This window comes from Neomonachus schauinslandi, chromosome X (genome assembly GCF_002201575.2).
Source record: "Neomonachus schauinslandi chromosome X, ASM220157v2, whole genome shotgun sequence".
Classification (NCBI taxonomy): Eukaryota; Metazoa; Chordata; class Mammalia; order Carnivora; family Phocidae; genus Neomonachus; species Neomonachus schauinslandi.
The window spans coordinates 112,029,394-112,045,605 of NC_058419.1; the positions used below are offsets into that span (position 1 = coordinate 112,029,394).

Genomic DNA, 16,212 nt, shown 5'->3' on the forward strand with positions numbered 1-16,212 from the left:
TTGGGGTCATGAGATTGAACCCCAAGTCACATTCCACACTCAGAGCTTAGAGTCTGCTTGGGTTTCTCTCTCCCTCTCCCCCCATCCCTCCCCCCACTCCCGCACACTCTCTCTCTTGCTCTCTCAAATATTTTTTGTTTTGTTTTAAAGATTCTTTTTGTTTGAGAGAGAGAGACAGAGAGCACAAGCAAGGAAGAGGGGCAGACAGAGAGGGAGAAGTAGGCTGCTGAGCAGGGAGCCCGACAGGGGCTAGATCCCAGGACCCTGGGATCATGACCTGAGCCAAAGGCAGACACTTAAGCGACTGAGCCACCCAGGTGCCTAATAAATGAACCTTTTAAAAAATAAAAATACGGGCACCTGGGTGGCTCAGTTGGTTAAGGAGCTGAGTCTTGATTCCTGCTCAGGTTGAAATCGGCCCCGTGCTCAGTGGGGAGGCTACTGGAGATTCTCGCTCTCTCCCGTCCTCCTCTGCCTCTTCCCCCACTCTCTCTCTCTAAAATAAATAAATCTTTTGGGGCGCCTGGGTGGCTCAGTCGTTAAGCGTCTGCCTTCGGCTCAGGTCATGATCCCAGGGTCCTGGGATCGAGCCCCGCATCAGGCTCCCTGCTCCACGGGAAGCCTGCTTCTCCCTCTCCCATTCCCCCTGCTTGTATTCCCTCTCTCGCTGTGTCTCTCTCTGTCAAATAAATAAATAAAATCTTTAAAAAAATAAAATAAAATAAAATAAATAAATCTTTTAAAAAACAAAAACAAAAAAACCTTCATCTAACCATTTAATGTTGTAGAGTGGATTCTTTGGTGAAGTCACTGTAGAGGTCTTTTTACAAGGCACATATTTTATCTCACTATGGGAACACATTTAAAACCAGCCTCCCAGGGCGTGTGGCTGGCTCAGTCGGTAGAGCATGCAATTCTTGATCTTGGGGTCTTGGGGGTCATGAATTCAAGCCCCATGTTGGACCTAGAGATTACTTTAAAAAAATAAATAAATAAAACCAGCCTCCCAATCTGAGGGACATGAACAGTAATCTGGAGGTGTGTGAAGTCTTATGATAAACAAGCAAACATCTTCACAGAATGTCAGTTTTTGCTTAATGGTAACTAATGTACAATGCAGATATATAGAAGCACATATATGCACGCACACATGAGAGTTTGTTATGGAACAGAACTTAGCATTTCAAGAATTCATGCAATAAATCATGAAAATACTTAAAAGAAATGTCACTCTTCTAATTGCGAACTTTGGCCTTCCCCTCATCTGCCATACTGTAAACGTTGGTAGGAAAGTTTCAGGGACGCTACAGGAAGCCATTAGCACCTATTTACACACCAGTGTGGATCCAATTATAACACAGTTACATCCAAGACGACTGACTAGATACAGGACAAGCATGTCTATTGGGCAAGCAGAGAGGAAGATCCACTAGGTAGGTACCTGACAGAGAAGAGAAGCCACTGGACAAGGAAGAAGGCACTGACATGAAGAGATGGGGAAGGGGGTCAGAAAAGAGGTACCTTTCATAAGAGAAATATTTATTGAGCATTTCCTATGTGCCAGGCAATGCACTAGATACTGAGGCTACAAGAGTCAACACCATGCCTCCAGGAGCTTACAGTAGAAAACTGATACTATCCGTTTATCCATTTTACCAAAGGCCCACCCCTACTTAAATTCCTAGTATCAGTATTTCCTATGTATACACAGTAGTTTCCTATGTAAAAGTGAAAATGGACAGAAAAAAGCCAAAAGATGGCCATAAAGAAAAAAAATCAAGATCCTGGGATGTAGCTGAGATAAAAGCATCAAAACAAAGCATGCGGGAGGACCTGGGTGGCTTGGTCGGTTAAGCACCTGCCTTCAGCTCAGGTCATGATTCCGGAGTGCCGGAATCCAGCCCCACATCGAGCCCCACATCAGGCTCCCTGCTTAGCAGGGAGTCTGCTTCTCCCTCTCCCTCTGCTCCTCCCCCTGCTTGTGCTCTCTCTCTCAAATGAATAAATAAAATCTTTATTTTTTTTAAAAAAAGCATGCAGGGGAGCCTGAGTGGCTCAGTCGTTGGGCATCTGCCTTCTGCTCGGGTCGTGATCCCGGGTTCTGGGCAGGCCCCACGTCGGGCTCCGTGCTCGGTGGGAAGCCTGCTTCTCCCTCTCCCACTCCCCCTGCTTGTGTTCCCTCTCTCGCTGTCTCTCTCCCTGTCAAATAAGTAAAATCTTAAAAAAAAAAAGCATGCAATACATAAATCCATATTACTTCATGTTATTTTCCCAATTTTATATGCTCATTCTTAGACCCATGTCTTGAGTACACTATCTGCTGGAAAACCCCTTCCCTTCACCTGACATTCTGCGCCTCCTTTAAGACTCTTCACAGACATTCAGGAATTACTACCTTTTCCAGTCCCCTTAAGTGTTCACTAAGTGCACCACTTCTGGCCTAGAGTACCAGCGCCCTGTATTTCCATCTGAACATGCACATCATCTTGCACTTTAGTCATGGCTCTTTGCCTCTTCTGCTGGATTACAAACTCCATGAGGGCACAACACCACAGCTTGGCTTTGTATCTCCATCACGTACCATGATGCTGACACCGAGATTTCCAAATTATCACCCTTTCATAAAGTCAACCAAAGGCAAATGCAGCCCTCCTTTACCAACCCTGGGCAGAAGGAGAGACTCAAGAGCACAACTCCAGATCAAGGACAGTCACTTTGGATGCTAGAGAAATCACTAGCACAAAAACATCACTTTCAAACTCTAAGATCTAAAATGAGGCAACTCTTCTAAAATAAATGTCCTAGGCTGAATAGGAAGCAAAAATGTAATGCCAAAAACCATTGCAAACTTCAAGTTACCAGCACCAGGAAAAAAAATGATTAAAGCAACAAGGAGAGAATACAGAGCAAGTATAGAGTGGTTCAGAAAAGCCTAAGAACTCAAGGCCAAAGTGAGCTAAGTTAGAGGCTGCATCAAAATAGATTTCAAAAGAAACGCTTGAAGAAGGAGGTGATGCTGTAGTTATTCTTTGTATATATGGAGGGCAAAAGTGCTCAACAGCATTCTCTACAGGCACAAACTAACAGCTTTACACCAAGGAAGACCTATTCAATCACAAAGGCAAGCAAAAATTTAGCATGGCTGATGAATTCCAAAAAGAAGTGAGCATGTAGGAACACATACTGTAGAAGGAGAAACAAATCAGCGTAAGTTTTACTTTTACTTTATTTTATAAAACCTTTGTAGCACTTTTATACACATAAGCTCACTTGAACATAAGAAGCTCAACAGAGACCAGTCTAATATGAAAGATAAGGTCACAGAACGTGAACCAGATTTGAAAATGACACTTACGGCCAAAGATTCGTATTCCTAAACAATATTAACAAAATTCTCTAAAAACATTATAGGTGCCCAAATGAGATTTCATAAAACATGAAAGAGCATAAATGCTGAAAATATTAAACTAGACCTAAGACATTGTATTTGGGGAAAAAAAAGAAAAAAGCAAATTTAATGATGATATTTAATGAAACATTTCATTAAAACATTAAATACCTTGAGCAGATTAAAAGTGGGGTGGGGGCAGTGAGGAATTTTAAGTTTAAATACAGAAGAGAGCTGACAGACACGATTAGGAAAAAAATTTAACTCAGTTATAAATAGAAATGACATTCCTATATAAGGTTAACAGAATGGTGAAGGATAAAAGGAGCCTTTAGAAAATCAAAGATAATTTCTACAAAAACAATGAAAAGAGTATCACAGATGACAATCAATCAAAGCAGTTGCAAAAATTTTAGTGAGATGAACGAAGAATATTTTACCTTGCACAGATTATAACCTTTCTGGTAAATTATCAAGGTTCCATTGAGCTAAAACTCTTGGGTTTGGTTTTGTTTGGGGGAGGAGGAGGCAGCATTTCATTTCATGTCAAACCCCTGCTTAAAACCTTCAATAGCTTACCAGAGGACTTAGGACAAGCTCAAAAACCCAGTAGATGGCCTACTAAGCCTTTTCAGGACTTGGCCCCTGCCTAATTCTGCTTCATCACCTGCTTCTCTACTTTCCAGCCATTTTGGATTTATTCTCAGTTCTTTAAAAGGTTGTTTTTCAAAAGCCTCTCTCTCTCACCCTGCCTGAGGGCATTTGCACCTGATGGCCAGGAAAACTTATTTCCCCAACTAGACATGTCCTTCTCATCCTTCAGGTCTCACTTAAATGTTAACTCTTCAGTATGGCCTTCCTACCTGCTCCCCCCAGGACAGATCCTAATCCCTACCCTGTTACATAATCCCATAGTGCCTTGTACCTTGCCTCTGACTCCAACTCGAGACTGTAAATTCTTTAAGGGCAAGGCCTCCTTAAAAATGGGGGGTGGGAGGGTGGGGGGAGGCTGGGTGGCTCAGTCAGTTAAGCATCAGACTCTTGGTTTTGGCTCATGTTACAATCTCACAATCTCAGGGTCATGGGATTGAGCCCCAAGTAGGGCTCCAAACTCAGCTCAGAGTCTGCTTGGATTCTCTCTCTCTCTCTCTCTCTCTCCCCCTCGGCCCCTCCCCCAGCACACACGTGGCTCTAATAAATAATCTTTAAAAAAAAAGAAAGGGCAAGCCCTCCTTATCTTCTACCTATCACCCTATCCAGCTTCCATCACAGTTTGGTACACAGAAGATAGAAAGTATTTGCTAAATGAAGGATAGATCCACAGGATGTAGGACGGGTTATTTTAGAAAGAAATAATTGATAAAGTATGAAATACCAATTTGCACAAAATTAGATTTTGCCTACCTCAACTATTTTCAATTATTAACAATTAAAATAAAGTCTTCTTTTCGTTTGCAATACTAATCTTAAAATTTTAGTGGTAATATTACTAATAACAATTACAGTACTAGTGGGGTGCCTGGCTGACCCAGTCAGTAGAGCATGCGACTCTTATCTCAGGGTCATGAGTTCAAGCCCCACGCTGGGCATAGAACCTACTTAAAAAAAAAAAAAATTACACTACTAGTAATTAAAGTTAATACATTCTGTGAGACTAACAAACCAGATGGGGTGTGTGGATAAATTCTAGGATATGAACCAACTTCTGTAATCTCTGAAAAATTCTATTTATCAGGAAACTAGTTTCTACCCAGCCAGTATCAGAGTAATTGGGCAAACCCAAGTCAGTAAGCTGTGCTTCAACTACTACTTATCACCATTTTTTATCTGCCATATCTTCCTTAAGTGAATGTATGTGTGCTTAATCTGATTATTACAATAGGATCTTACACTGCCAAGAACCTAATCTTCGGGCATAATACAAAATAGAAATACAAAACTGAGATCTAAAATTGCAACTTAGGGGCGCCTGGGTGGCTCAGTCGTTACACGTCTGCCTTCGGCTCAGGTCATGATCCCAGGGTCCTGGGATCGAGCCCCGCATCGGGCTCCCTACTCCGCGGGAAGCCTGCTTCTCCCTCTCCCACTCCCCCCTGCTTGTGTTCCCTCTCTCGCTGTGTCTCTCTCTGTCAAATAAATAATAAAATCTTTTAAAAAGTAAAATAAAATAAAATTGCAACTTACCTAGGGCCTGTGGCTGGCTCAGTTGGAAGAACATGCGACTCGATCTCGGGGTCGTGAGTTTGAGCCCCACACTGGGTGTAGAGATTATGTTAAAAAATAAACTTTAAAAAATAATAAATAAAATTGCAACTTACAAAAAAGGGGGGGTCTTTAAAAATAAATAGATAACCTATTCATCTATGTTTTGTTAACTTCAGGAAATCAAAGTTGGCACATTCAAAATGACTATTTCCCTCTAAATCAAAAAGGTTACATTGTCAGAAAGCACTTCATTATGTAACTATTTGACATTAGGCCTCTCTCTCACAAAGAATACAAAGTAACAATAGAATCATACAGCCATAGCTGTTAAACAGTTAAAAAAAAAAAAAGTAAACCTATTTCAAACCAGTTATGACTGAATTTACAGTAAACCATTATTATCAGAGCAGTGCTGTGTCCAATCTGTTATTAAAAATCCAGATACAATCTACCACACAAGGAGTTATTGATTTACCTGCCTGGCACTTGTAAGGGTCACTTCCTATAGAGAAACATTCACCTAAAAGCAATGAAAGTTTGTTTCCAAAACACTTTATACTTCCACCAAAGCACTGCCTTCTTCTGTGTACCCCAAAAAACAACATTCCTAAACTATCCTATCAGCAATGTCCATCTACACATACAGTGCTCTGAGCAAAGGAGAGCAACAGGGAGCATGGAGATCAGCCCATGCTGTACAACTCGTTCCCAAGGTAGCTTTACTCCCACACCCATCCTTTCAGGGTAACTAAAAAGAAAATGATGCAGGCAGGAAAACAGGAAAACTGTAGCTACAGTACCTTGCAGGTTAAGTTTCTAAATCCCACAACAATCCAGTCTGTGAAGCAACACAGAAAGGAGACAACGTGTTTGAATACCTGAATTTAATGAAGCCTGCTCTATGGCATGCACAGTGGGCATGAATCTCTCAAGGGGGATTAGAACTCAAACAATAAAATGCACAATGTTATTGGCTTAAAATCAAGAAAACCAATTATTCTACCCATGGTCTTAAATCTTAAAGGAATTTTTTTCATGCCCAATAATTATATTACTTTTACCATGATTTCTTTTTTTTTCCCCCAAGTAATTTCCATGCCCAGCTTGGGGCTTGAACTCACAAGCCCCAGATGGAATTGCATGCTCCAACTGAATCAGTCAGGCACCCCTACCTTGATTTCTTATCCCTGCTTTTCCAACATATCACTAAGAACATTCTGTTTTATTCGCTGGTTTAAAAAAGATCAAAACAAAATCAAAACCACAAAGACAAGGTAATTTCTACAACTTGCAGGATTGTCCTTTATATTCTGCTATATATTATGTTTAGGCAAAAACTTTTTTTTTAAGTTTTTATTTATTTAAGCAATCTCTACACCCAATGGGGGGCTCAAACTCATGACCTTGAAATGAGGAGCTGCACGCTCCACCCACCAAGCCAGCCAGGCACCCATAGGCAAAAAGCTTTTGAAAATACAAAAAAACACTAAGAAATTGCAGTATGTGTAAAAAATTATTTTTAAAAGACCTATCTTTTAAGATCTACACCATTCTATTAATTCCTGATGATAAAGGGATCTAGGTGGAAGCAAGTAAGTAAGATTTTTAAAAATGCACATTAGCAGGAAGATCTTTTTGGGGCGATGGAAATGTTCTAAAATTGGATTGTAGTGACGATTACACAAGTCCATAAATTAACCCAAAAAATCACTGAATGGTACACTTAAACAGGTGAATTTTATAATATGTAAAGTACACCTCAATAACGCTGTTAAAAATGCATACTGAGGGGTGCCTGGGTGGCTCAGTTGGTTAAGCATCTGCCTTCCGCACAGGTCATGATCCCGGCTCAGGATCCTGATCCTGGGGTCCTGGGATCAAGCCCTGCCTCAGGCTCCCTGCTCAGCGGGGAGCCTGCTTCTCCCTCTCTCCACTCCCCACTTGTGCTCTCCACTACGTCTATCAAATAAATAAATAAAATCTTTTTTTTAAAATGCATATTGAGAACCTGCACTTGGTAAAGAAATAAATCCACAATAATTTAGGTGTAGGTCCCATCATCATAGAACAACTGTCCTGCTCTGTCCAAGATGATTTCCAGTCCTGAGGTTCTACAATATTCATCACTGGTTTCTAACTTTAATAAATGACAAAAGTGATTCTCATCAATTATAGAATAAAACATTAAGTCCTTTTCCTCCCTAACATGGATCTCTGAGCATTCCTTTGGGCTAAGCAACTGTTTAGCTCTCTTAATGATGGGTCTTGTTTTAAAACACACACACACACAATCACAAGAGGCTTCAAGTAGCAGAAAATTCTACTTTCAAGTAGAAATATTTTTGTCAGAGTCCAACTTCTATATATATATATTTTTTAAGATTTTATTTATTTATTTAACAGAGAGAAAGACAGCGAGAGAGGGAACACAAGCAGGGGGAGTGGGAGAGGGAGACGCAGGCCTCCCGCTGAGCAGGGAGCCCGATGCGGGCTCGATCCCTGGACCCTGGGATCATGACCTGAGCCGAAGGCAGACACTTAACGACTGAGCCACCCAGGTGCCCCCCAACTTCTATGTATTAAGAAGCAACAATAACATACCTCTGTAAACTTCATTTACCTCCAGGTTTTATTTTTATTTCACTTAAGTCAGAACAATTACAGAAGAGATACCCATCTGCAAATTGTAATGGCTGCCATTTAGAGTGCATCTAAACCACAAAATTGAATTCAAGGAATATCTTCATCACCTTTATTAGTGTAGCAAATTTAATCAAAGTCAGTCAAAAGTTACAGTGGAACATGCAGAAACATGAAATACCAAGTAGTTAATTAGAAACAGCTACCTCATTTTGGGTGTAAATAATTATGTACAACCTTCATTTATGAAGAAACAGAACTAATGACCCTCTGTTAAAAAAGTCTGCACTTCCAGTTGTCCTATCCGTAAGTGCTGATGGATCTGAGTCCAGCCTCCCATGTGACTAAAGGTCAGGCGGCCTTACCAATGTAGCCTGTGAACTCCAGGAGGCATATCTAGACCTCTAGTCCCACCCCAGGAGTGACTTTACAGTAGGACCTCAAAATATGTTTGGGTAAACAGATTCCTAAAGAGAAGCAGAGAGCATGGTTTTGAAGAACACAGGTTCAAGTCAGACCGGTTTGGATGAAAGTTTTGCCTCTGCTACAGCCTAGCTGGGGAATCTGAGCAAATTATTTTCTCTCTCTGAGCCCATCTGATCAAGTGTATAGGAAAATAAGGAAAACATCTACCTCACACAAGTGTTGTGAGAACACACATACACACAGCTATCCAAACAAATGAATTATTTATTATAGTATCTGGTCTTCAGTAAGGCTCAATAAATAGTACATTATAAAGACTACCCAAAAGAGAGACCACTCCCAAAACATGACCTTAATTAGAACTGTCTCCAACACAAATGTTTCTGAGAGCTTAATTCAAAATGTTGACAATTTCAAAGACCTGAATGGGGTAGATCCCTTTTAACCTAGTAAGTAATTTTCTGTTAATTCCCAAATCTTAATTGTCTAAATGTTATCAGGCTCTTTAGGTAGAAAGTCCTCACTCAGCTTTCATACCCACTGACAGAATTGCACCCAACTTCCTATCTCAGTATTATGAAGTAAATGTACAAACTTGAATGAGAAATGAGGCCAAACCTTTGAGTAATCTAGTCATCCATGCGCTGCTCTATATGAAGGAAACATTCTAGAAACTATCAAGAATTTAAATCCAAACACGAAAGTGATGCATTGTCAACAAAAGATTTCTAATGTTGAGTTTAAGATTGAAGTAAACTGGAAAACCTTCCCAAACAGAAAGTTTAAATTTAGTCTTTTAATTGCAGTGTTTTCGTAAGTTGAAATACGTGACCCAATTGACAACATCAGATGATAAAGAAGCTTTGAGATTCTATCTCCTCCTCTACCAAGGAATTTGATGTTACAAACAAAACAACCTTTGGAATCTAAAACTATCAAATTCTGAGTAAACAGCCTTTTACTACATAGAAAGCAACTTAATACTTAAAATTTTGCTATTCTCGTACCAAAGTTAAGGGTTATCTAAAAGACTTCCCTCACATTTTGGGTCTGTGTATGTGGGTGGTTTCTTCTAAATGCCTTATTATTTGGTATCAATTTATCACATGAAAAAGTCTTATCCCCACATTTACTGCCAAAAATAAAGTACTATGCTAACATACCTTCTAAAACCTAGAAGAAATAAGAGGTAACTACCAAAGTTATCAAAATGGAAGGGAAAAAAAGATGAACTTTTAATAGACATGCTGAAGAGGTTTATTTTCTTGATTCACTTCCTTACAAATTTTCTACAGCCATATTCTTAGATATAGCTGAATTTTCTATCACAAAGTAAACTGAAACACAAATCATAGTGAAAGGTTAGTTTCTGCACAGAAGCCACTGTCATTTCTAACAATGCACTATTGTTGAAAGAGTCTCTCACAGATTCTTGGACACAGTAGTGAAGCAAGGCTGGGGTGGGGAAAGGCATACTTGAAGGAATTTCTCCACCTCTGTATTTTAATTTGTAATGGAACAATACTGCACCTTCAAAGTAGAAATACCATGTAAAATCTGGTTCTCATTAAATGACTGCCTTAACCCCATGCAGCATATTTGGAACAGAATACAACTGATTCGCAGTCAACCTTCTATTACTCATCTATGCGAGATGGCCCTGCAATTTCCCTCAATGGGAGCCTTTTCTTCTAAAACCCCGGGGAATACTGTAGATACCACACTCTGATTTAAATGACTGCAAGATGACTGCAAGAAAATTACGATGAAAATAATGGCAGATTTAGTCCAGGGAACTTGCCTAAGTAAAAATCAAAAACCTGAGATAAGGGGTAAAAAAAACCCTTCCACAAGCCCCTAAATCATGACTAAATTATAAATCTGACCAGGAAAAAAGAAATCCTCTCTGAAGAGAGAATGTGTATTTCTAATGTTTTTTAATATATCAAGTTTTGTTTTCAAAAAAATTAGTCTTAGGAAAAATCAGCAAAACTAGAATACAAGACATATATATACACACACACACATACATCAAATCAATCACTGCATTATGTTTAAAAGGCAAGACAATTTAAAAAGATTTGGCACTCCAGTTCAAGACCCTCCAAACTCTTCTGAAATGGTAGATTATTTAACACTCTTGGTATGATTAACTTTATTTAGCATGCCTCTTTTGGAATTCTATTATTTAATACAGCCAAACTGGTTTTTTTTTTTTTTTCATCCTAATTAGGTTTCCTTGTACTTGTGAAATGCTCAGCATACACTGTGCTGGCAGCTTTAGTTCTGCAGCTTCTATCTTCTGGCTCCGTCCCCCCCTCCCCCCACCCCCCCACCCCCCCACCCCGAAAAAAAGATTTCCTTCCCAAATGTTCTCTTCTCCGCATTTGTCAACAGAAACACCCACTGGTGGTGTCAAACTGGTAATACTGCTGCAGGCTTCCTTACTCCTGTTCCAGTGTGAACGCCAAAAATGCTCAAACCTAAAATAGTACTTCTAATAAAGAAATTAAAAGAATTGCTGAGGTATTCAAGTACCATGTTCTCAAAAAGAGGCACACCTTTTTAAAAAATGTATTATTAGTGAACCCTAATTGGGTTGCTAAATATAAGATTATACTCCCCCCCTTCAACACTAAACACACAAGTAAACATAGGTTCTTCACATTTTACGAATAAAATACTTTAAAACACTTAAATTAAAAACAAATTTACATCTAAATGTCATTCACATATAATTCCGAATAGCCTCCGTAAAGATGCCTTCTTTATAACCCAACAGCAAGAAAGGAGCAAGCTGGAAATGCTACCGAAAACGATAATCCTATTCTATACATATTTATGTCTCCCGTTTCAGTCAAATGCTCTCAGACATTAATTTGTGTAATCTCTTACATTAACTACATGACCATTACGTCCAAACAAACCTAATTCAGATTCACGGGAGGAAATTATTCTGTGTCTGCAATACTTTCTAAAATCAGCCTAAATTTCAGCCAATTAAAATAGATTGTGTTAACAGAACACTGATCTGCAACTACTTAAATATCACAGCATCCGTCTAATCTCACTGTGGAGATACTAAGGTCAAGCTTTTCTTATTCAGGCATCAGTGCTTTAACACTCAAGTGAAGAGAAGAAAAGGAAAAAAAAAAAAAAAACCTCAAGATCTGCCTTTACACAGAAATACGTTCAGGTTATTTTTTTCCCCCCAACGTGGGAATAAAACGTGTCAATGCGAGCAGGACCTGTTCGTTTGGAAATGGTTCCAAACCCCAGGATTTAATTTCTATGAGGGTCCAAAGGGTACGAAGGTCTGGGAAGGGGCCAATTTCTGCTTCTCCCCACTATGCCAGTCGTGAACTTCATAGCAACGCCTGAAAACTTGTTGGGAGGAGGCTGGAAGAGATGCGGGTTAGGCGGTGGGTCTTTCGCCCACCCTCGCGGGCAGCCAAGGTCAGTCAGCAGGGCCGGGGCTCCCGCGCCGGCTCGCAGCCCCCGGCGGGTCCCGGACTCCCTCGGAACTCGGGCTAGGGGCTCCCGCGCACAGGCTCCTCCTCGGCGCCGGCGGGAAGGGGCTTCCCTCGCCGCAAGCCCGGGGGAGCTCGCGCCGCGGGGGCGGCGGGGCGGGGACGCCGCAGACCCGCTGCTGAGGGGAGCCCCGCCGGGCTGCCTCGACCCGCCGCCACTCCTCACATCCTCCCGTCTCCCAACGCCCCAAAATACAGCCCCAACCTCTCGCCGGGGAAGCCCTTCCAGTGGCGCAATGGGGCGCTGAGGAGGGGCCACTCCAGGCTGGGGCACCCTCGCCGCGTCGCCTTGCTCTGGGGGGGACCTGCGCCGCCGCCCCTTCTCACGTCTGCCCGGGGGGACCGGGTGGGTCCCCTGTCTCAGGAGAAGCTGGGTGGCGCGAAACCGACGTGGGGACAGGAAGGCCTGACGGGCGGGTGGCGGCTCAACTACTCACCCAGCCGAGTCCCCCACCTCCAGCCGGGGACCCCACAGCTCCTGAGGCCGCCGTCGCCGATTTACCTTTCCCAGTGGCAGGGACAACTAATGGAAACCTCCGGCCCCGCCCTCTCGCAGAGGCGAAGGCGCAGCCTAATTTGCTAACTGGCCCTCCCCGGCCGTCCCGTTCGGACCAATAAAGAAGCTTCGAAGACCCCGGCGGGTCCCGCCTCTGCCCCGCCCACTTCTGATAGAGACCAATGCGGAAAGAGCGCTCGTCCTCGAGCTCGGGCCCGCGCGCCCCGCCCGCGCCGCTCGTGCGCGGGCCCCAGAAGCCTAAGAAGGCTGATTTCTTGTATAAGCTCGCCTGCGCGCGCGCGCGCGCCGCATCTCCTCGCGGGCCAGGTTTGGTTGCCCAGCCAGGCCCTAGCAACCTGGGCCGGGTGGCTGGGAGGGGCGGGGTCCGAGCCGTGAGCGGTCGGGGGGGGAGGGGGTTAGGAGGAGGAGGAGTGTAGGGGAAGGGGGGGAGGGGCGGGGAAGATCGTGACTAAGAAAGGGGCGGCTGCGGGGGTGCAGGGCCGAAGAGGCCCGGGAATCCGCTTGTCACTGCGGAAAAAAAAGGGGAATCCTGCCTGCGGCGCAGCTATCCTGGCCTCCCTCCAGAGGGACACGTGCGGGGGCTCGGGGGGGGCTCGTGGAAGAGCGGGGAGAACACATTTGGGGCGGGAGCCGAGGCACTACTTGGAAATAAAGGATGGAGGACGGTTTATCTCTGTCTTTGGTAAAAATGATATCGAAGTTCATTGCAGCTGCTGCCCAACTGTTGCAGCTGTGCGTGCACACACACACGCACATGTACACACATTCACACATACACTCATCCAGCAGCCTGCGATCCCTTGGGTGAATTAGGAGCAAGGAACTAGTAGCCTGAGGATTCCTTACACAGCAGCTGGATGCATGCAAAAGGCTGTCAGCAGAGGCATCAGCCCACAGCTCTGCTTAAGTCCAATGCTCCGCCACACAAGATTCCCCAGCTGGCAGTGAAGTCATCCCCCCGACCAGTGGAAATGTAAAGATCTTAATACCTACCAAGGATCAGGTTTCCAATGAGGATGATGAGGTGATGAAATGGAAGGAGATACATTTCCAATGCCACTTTTTGAAAATTCAGAAAAATAATAATCTTGTTTAAAGGCTTTGTGGACAAATCTATGCAAAGCTGCATAATAATTTCCACTTAAAGCAAAGAGGAAAAATGGGGTTTCTTTTCTGGTTTAGGAAAAGCACAGAAAAGCAGTCTATGAGGTCATAGCAGCCACCAAATGAGAAATAAGCAGTACTGTACAGTAATGGGAAATAGATATCTTGAATTAAATCCACTTAATCTATTCCTGTCGTGAAGCTGGTAACAATATGTAACAACATGCTGGGTTTGGCCACTTGGTGCCAAGCCACTAGGGTTTTCTTTTTCATAGCATGGTGAATATTTGATGAGGAAATGAAGGTGCCTGCTTTCCCTTCAGCTTTTCAGGAAACATATTAGAAAATTTTTCAGGTAGGAACAGTGAATTAGCAGTGAGGGAAAATGGAGTCAGAGCCAACAGCAGATCTTTGCAGAGTCTCCTGCCTCCTCCAGATGCAAAGTAACAGTGCTGTGACCTAGAGCTTCACCCACGTGGAGCCAGAATTCCTGGGCCAATCATGCATTTTCATCCCTGTGTGTTAGCACCTTCGTGCCAGGAATTGCAGCAGCATTACTTCTGAATCAAATGAAGAATGGTTTATCTGCATAGACTGAGAAAAACCAATAACTGAATATTCATTGACATAGGTCCAATTTCGTTTTAAGTAGTAATTTTAGATGTTTTATAATGTGCCACCCCATATATATAGCTATGACCTTCCACTTAGGGACATTTACTTCGATCTGGTTTTGAGGAGTTGGTGAAGGGTTTCTTAGAACCACATCCAGTTCCGTTAATTGCAATATTGATCAAAAGCATATATTTTCTAGGTCAGTAAGAGTTAAAAAGTACCACGCTGTCATTTAACTGAGCTCTCTTCTTATGTAGAAAGAACACTAATACTTAACCACTGAATGAATGCCTGCTATGTGCCAAGAATTTTACATACATTTAGAGCTGCCAGATAAAATACAGGAGGCCTGTTAAATTTGAATTTCAGATAAGCAGCAAGTAATTTTTTAGTGTAAGTATATATTTTTATCCTGGATACATGTGGGACAAGGGTAGAAGACTAAATAAGCTTTCTAATCATTGTCCAAAAAAGCATTTTTGAAATTGCCCCTCTGGGCCCAGACCTCATAATGAAATCAGGGTCTGGGAGAAAAGCTTAAGAACCAAATCAGTGTGAAAAAACAAAAAAGGACCAAATCAATGTGTCCCTGTGTAGTGTTTGTAGAAAGAGGTGCATATACTTATACTAAAAAATTTTTTGCTTTTTATCTGAAATTCAAATTTAACTGGGAATCCTGTATTTTTATTTGCTAAATCTGGCAACCCTACATATATTATCTCTGAGGCTCATGATTCTCTGAAATATCTTCTGTTAGGTCACCTTTTTCCAGATGAAGCAATAGCTTCAGAGGTTCTCCAGCATCGATTTATTCCATCCTCCTTCTAATAAAACCCCAACTGTGTTCAGGTATCCACACTTATTAGTGTGGGTGCTTATTAGTCTTAGCGGTGGGTGCTTATTAGTCTTAATCAATGACGAAGGCCCAGTTAGACTAAAGGAAAGGACTTAACATCCTATGATTTGAGGGAAAGGTTTTCCCTTCTACCCTGCTTGATGAACAAGGAAGCCGAGTACCTGAGTTGCTTCTGGCAGCCATTTTGTGATTAGAGGAAAATCAAACTTTGGTCAAAGTCTGTACACTACATAAGGCAGAGCTGAAAAATAGAAAAAAGAAACAAACAAAAAACCTGGGTTCTTGATGACAACACCGAGTTGCTTAATTAAACAAATTCTGCATTTGCCTTGCATTTAAGACAGTTTACATCAAAGTTTCTGTTAGATGCCTCAAAAGTATCCCACTACAGAGCCCATGTGTGCTACTCATTATGGGTCTCAATAATAAATGAATAAGTGGCCATCAAGACAAAAGACATTTTTATCCTGGATACATGTTGGACAGGTCTGGAAGACTAAATAAGCCTTCAAATCATTGTCAAAAAGCATTTATGATGATATTTACCTGGCAAGGAGGATACCATGATCACAAGGGTGGTTCTCTTAAGGTGAGTCTCATCCACTGCACTCAGGTCATTCTGACCCCAGTGATTTCCCCAAACGTGGGAAACCAGGCTGCAACTTCTGTTGGTGAGGGACTGCGTTCCCAGCGGGGTAGGGGGTGATACGAAGCATATATGAAATGCCCATTGGGCTTAGACCTCATAATGCAATCAAGATCTAGGAGAAAAGCTTAAGAATCAAATCAATGTATAACTTTTTTTAAAGATTTTATTTACTTATTTTGACAGAGGGAGAAAGAGAGAGAGCACATAAACAGGGAGAGTGGGAGAGGGAGAAGCAGGCCCCCCACTGAGCAGGGAGCCCGATGTGGAACTTGATCCCAGGAC

At 42.3% G+C, this 16,212-nt stretch overlaps 1 pseudogene; it reads left to right on the forward strand.

The window, feature by feature from the left end:
- Positions 1-15,819: 15,819 nt before the first annotated feature.
- LOC123323556 lies at positions 15,820-15,973 on the forward strand (annotated as a pseudogene).
- Positions 15,974-16,212: the final 239 nt, after the last annotated feature.